Source organism: Aphis gossypii, chromosome 2 (assembly GCF_020184175.1).
Source record: "Aphis gossypii isolate Hap1 chromosome 2, ASM2018417v2, whole genome shotgun sequence".
NCBI classification, from domain to species: Eukaryota; Metazoa; Arthropoda; class Insecta; order Hemiptera; family Aphididae; genus Aphis; species Aphis gossypii.
The window spans coordinates 33,687,591-33,693,351 of NC_065531.1; the positions used below are offsets into that span (position 1 = coordinate 33,687,591).

The 5,761-nt window shown below is 27.6% G+C and overlaps 1 long non-coding RNA gene across 1 annotated transcript; it reads right to left on the minus strand.

Moving 5' to 3' along the window:
- Positions 1–1,806: 1,806 nt before the first annotated feature.
- LOC126550099 (uncharacterized) lies at positions 1,807–5,704 on the minus strand. The gene is made up of 3 exons (XR_007604144.1): positions 5,648–5,704; positions 5,374–5,556; positions 1,807–2,338 (listed from the first exon to the last, which is right to left on the minus strand). It is a non-coding gene; the product is annotated as an uncharacterized LOC126550099 (long non-coding RNA).
- Positions 5,705–5,761: the final 57 nt, after the last annotated feature.

A 5,761-nucleotide genomic window follows, 5' to 3' on the forward strand; every position in this document is an offset into this window, starting at 1 on the left:
GAAATCACTCTCAAAGTAGGATATCGATGCATTCTTAACTACATAATATCTTGTATACACATTATAATATGCACACGCATACAAAAACATACGGTATTGTAAAATCAATACATTTAAACATACATTTAGTAGCCAGCAATAATTTTATGAGTATAATATCTGCAGTGTTTATGAAATAGTATAATAAATATTAAAAAGAGGATTTCAGGAACACATTCCCCTAGAACTGTTTATGATGCTTCGAATTTCATATAAAATTAATAATTTATGCAATTTCCCGAGAAATCAATAATTAATATTTTTTGCAAAAAAAATTATTTCTAAGAAATAGTTAGCTACAGTTTTACAAGTGATTAGTGGTTGAATAACGTTAATGTTCAAACACACAACAAAATACCAGTTCTAAAAAAATTCTAAGTACAATAAATTTATGAGTTATTATTATTTTAACATTCAAAATCCTTGATTTAATATAGTGGACCAATTTTTTAGAACTTAGAATTTTGTTAATAATTACTAATTAGTACTTAGTGTAAACTTTAATATACCTCGCAAATAATTTAAAATTATGAAAATCTATATTTTATATCTAAGCGGATCGATGAATGCATATTATATAGTATATATTTATATTGTTTTTACAATTACGCGTATTATGTTGTTTCTGTGTCTCTTTATTTTTGAGTATTAAAAATGTGTACAAATGTAAACTTCCTGGGTGGTTTATTGTAGAAAATAATTAGTTTTAGTTAGTACTTTGTAGAAATTAAAATCACCAAACAGTTCTTATTTTCTAACTTTCTAAATAGTTTTATGTACGAACTTGTTATTTTTACTAAATAGTAATATTTTATTTTCTAGACATGGCCTAAGATTTTTAAATTATTCGAGTCCTATTATTGAGCCATTTTCATAGAAAATGTAATTTTAAACTTGTTTTCAATTTTTAATGATATTATTATTTTTGTTTTTAGTATTGAATGGCTAAACATTTTTAGGAAGTTATATTTTTATTAAATAGACATTTTAATACATACACTCAAATTTATTTTTTTAAACTACCCGAATATACGTACATAAATTAAACACCTACTAAATTAGATTAAAATACTTAAGTAACCAATCATGTTGAAAAAAAAACAATAATATGATAAAGTATAAAATAATACCATAAAACTAAAATAGATTGCCATAATCACACTAAGTACCTCCAAACTACCTAATATTTGTATAGATATAAACTATATAAAGTGGTTTAAAACTTAAATGAAAATTGTCAAAACTCATGTTTACGTCTTAGACATACCAAAAATACTAACGCTTTTCTCCTTGAAAATAACTTCTACCAATATATGAAAAATGTATTACTTAAATAAATGTCAAACATATCCCCTAACATCGACAGAAATAATTCACCATTGAACTTACAGCATTTCTTTAAACTCATAAGATAAAGCATTCGCCAGTCACCAAAGACAATGAAGCTAATGTAATTCAATTTAAAAGACATAAAACATCATGAATTAATTTAAACTCTTATTGTAACGTCTTATGCAACTTTTACTTTATAGTTGTTACACGTTAATGACCGTAAAAGCATGTTGTGGCTTTATAGTTGTTGTGTTCTTTATATGTGTAATATAAAAGAATATAATTTATTAATGTTCTGTAATAATATACTTTATTAAGTTTACAACCACCAAGTGAGATGTTAATACTGCGACGATCGCTAATATTACATATTATAAAAATTGTACATAATATGTTAACAATAATTAATAACAACGTCTAGACGTCTAGATAAACAACAATAGTTATTAATTAAAACATTTATATTATATTATTATTAATTTTATAAATTTTTTTATCAATAATCTATAAAACAAAAACTATCGTATGCACAACCCTTTTTCCTTTAAAATTACGTCTTTCATTCATTTGGTAACTGTCAAACAATATAATAATATTGTATTAATAATGTATACTATATTATTATGTGAACAATATTTTATCTGGATTTAGCAACTTTTATCATGCTTCACACCCAACCAACAATATTTATTTTTTATCGCCGACTATGTTTCGAAGCGACGATGAACATATATATATATACATATATATAGTTACTTGGTAAATGGTAGGTAGCTGGTAGGTATGTTTTTGGTGGATGTCAAGACGTCGACATTATTGATGCAGGTATTATAGTATTGGCACCAATAACGACTAACGTAACTCACTATAATACATTTAACGGAGTAATGCGATATTTCAATCACCAAGTTTTAATAATAGAAATAGTATCTTCGTCGTAGACGGAAATAACATAATATCGCAATACCTATAAAAAAAAAAAAAAAATAAATAACAAATAACCAATATAATAAAAAATGCGCGTGATGGTCATGTAATGCAACGAAATTAATATAATATTCTCATTATATAATATGATATAGAATGTGCAGGATTTGATATGCACATAGTATAAATTATTATACCAATTGCATTGTTGTGATAATAATACATTGTTTATAACGGAAAGTTACTATGCAACTATGGGCTCGTTATCTTATTTGTATTGCCATTATTGGCAACCATTTGAATAAATTATTATGACTATATGCCAATGCTGCAGTGGTTCTCAACAGTCGTACCCTGATCTGGCCTTAGACGTGTCTACAGCCGTTATCGTGTCACACAATTATTAAAACTATAAAGAAATAAAGCATACATATTATTATATAAATCGTAGAATACACCAAGGTTTTGATAAAACACTTGAGGATTGACAACCACTGGAAAAAGCCATTAGGGTAGAGAATTAATAATTGGATTTGATTTGATTTTATACACTGCCTATCTATTTAACCCAAAATATCAAATAGATTATGATTTTCATAGCTACCTGATTATATATTTTGATAATTTTCTAAAGTTTAAATTGTATATTTCTAACAAAATAGTTACTAACAGGTATAGACTACAGTGGCTTTTTTATATTAACGTGGTAGGTAGTTAAGGGAGAGAGTTGTTTCCGCCAGCCAGGAAATTAATTATATTCTTATTTATTTTCTATTATTTAATAAAAATATTTTGTTTTGTAGCTAAGTACTTATACTTGAGTTTAAAAAATAAAATAGAAATTGTTACGCATATCTATCAAATAGTTTCAGTTAATGTTAATGTCGATAGGTGCCTATACTTTCCTTTACGGTAACACAGCTGATTTTACTCGGCCGTTGTGTGATCATTTATGACACGGCGAATCCGGTTACTGCGTGGGTACTCATAATCCCGGTATTATAAAGTTATATTGCTCTGCCCGATAACCATTAATTGTATTGTTTATTTATTTATACGATCTAGGCAAGCTCGTAAGCAGGATAAAATCCCACCAGGAGCAAAAATGCAAGATAAAATTACTTACAATTTAAAATACTAGCTAAATAACAATAGAATAATAGTAATATTAATAATTAATAATAAACTAATAATAGTTAAATATTTATTTATTTGACTGGTAGTTGATACAATATTTTTAACTTTATTAAAAGTTTGTAGGTAGGTGCATTTAAACATTATAAGTTATTAAATACAAATTTAATTTATCTTGATTGCATACAAGATATAATAAGATAATTAATTTAAAAGGAAAACATAAGTTTTTTTTTTAATTTCCGTTGAATTTATTTAATTAACTGACTGTAAAATATATTTCTACCTTCAATTGCTGAATGGCTAAGACAGTCAAAAACATAAGGATTATAATATTATGGGCTCAGATCTCAGAACCTACAATTTGTTATAATATCTTACATAGTTACATATTATTATATAATTCCGTCACCGTCGTCAACGTTTCTGGGTAAAATAAACCTATTAATATTGTTAACATGACCGTTGATAATAATTTTTCTATAATTACTGATAAGCTCGAAAACTTTTTGCTCTAAAAACATTATATATTTTTCATAGTAAAATGGAGCACCACATAAATGCTATTAGAGTAAATACAATTAAAAATTCAAGGAATGGAACAATGACTCATTAACCCTCTCCTGTGAGTAGCCTTAAATCTAGGATAATAAATTATATAGGTTTATAAAATTTATCTTTATAAAATTACACGATCCCTCTGGCCTCCACTGGGTCCACCCACCAACCTAAACAAATCTTACTTACACCACTGAGTATACTACTGGGTAATACTTCGTTTCGTTTGTATGGAGATTATCATGTACTTAAGAACCAGCGTAGCCACGTAGATAATTATAATATATTTTTGAGGTGCAACCTACCAACAAAAACAGGTCCACCATTAATATTGTCCACACATTATAGTTTTGTATAATATTTTGTTTTTCATAAATATAGTCAACGCCATCTCTAATAATTTTCCAATACTAAACATCTTTACGCAACTACCGACGGATGGCGCTGTACGTATTATCAAGTAGTTCTGCTTATGGCATTAATAATATTGTCAATCTATTTCTATCATTATATTTTGAGAACCAGCTCCTTACTCCTTAATATCATAATAATATATTCAAACAGCTGCTGCTACTACCGGACGCCGGTGTGGATTAATTACAGACATTTAGAATGTTTTTGTATAATATATTTTATATTTATATGGGAATAATAAATTCAGCTGTAATATTGATTATAAATAGGTACCTACACATTATAATAATTATTGATTAATAGTTGTATTATTAATGGCTGTAGCCACTGTTATGGATCAGGCCCGTGTTCAGGATTTCATAAGGGGGGTCGGTGGTTTATTGGTTTATATATTACAAATTCTATTGTCATTATATTTTGATAGCGACTACGATGAGTCGATAAACGGCAAATATAAAAGTATGTACACAACGATTTTGGTGTACTATTATATTATGCTTTATTAATTTATTTTTTATTACAAAATATAAGATTATAAAATATTTAATATAGGTAATCAATCAAAAATGAAAAACACGATTTATATTATTTCAGCAATGGTGAGGGGGTTGAACCCCCCACCATGCGCATAGGCCTGAGATGGATAAAAATATACCGGAGAGAGGACTATAGAGTGTAGAAACGAATAGATTACCTCTAATTCTGTATGGCAAGAAATTATATACAATTGTTATAATAGGTACCTACTATAGTCTATAAATAAATTATGTTCAAATAATTTATATTTTTATTTTTCGTAAAAAGGTACAGATTTTAAGTATACACAATACACATTAAAACAAACATTTTGGTACCATAGTTAACGCAATACAATCATTTATCCCAGAGTAATGTTGAGTTAAATATTAAAATATGTAGGTACCTAGTCTTTCAATTTTTTTCATATGAAAAGTTAATTTATTTACGTACGGCGATGGAGGTAGTAGCAGTTGAAACGGCCTGTTTTTCGTAACAACGAAAATGGGAGAGTCCGTGCTCCAGTAAATATTTTAGAATTTAAGTTGGTCACTTGGTCGAGCGGTGTTGTCCTCCGAGGCCCTTTTGATTTACCGCGGTTTCTGCTGAAGTCCTCTGTTGTGTAGTTCGCATCTTCTACATGTAAATACGAATAAACATTAAATACTATAATAGTCTATTAACAGTATTAACTAATATATAGTCGTTTTATAATAATTGATAATACCTCCGTCCTCCAATCAACCGATTACCTCCACGCGAGCCAAGTAATATTATAATATTTAATCAATGCGACAACTGAATTCTGATAAATTGATAACGATATCAGAACTGTGATAAC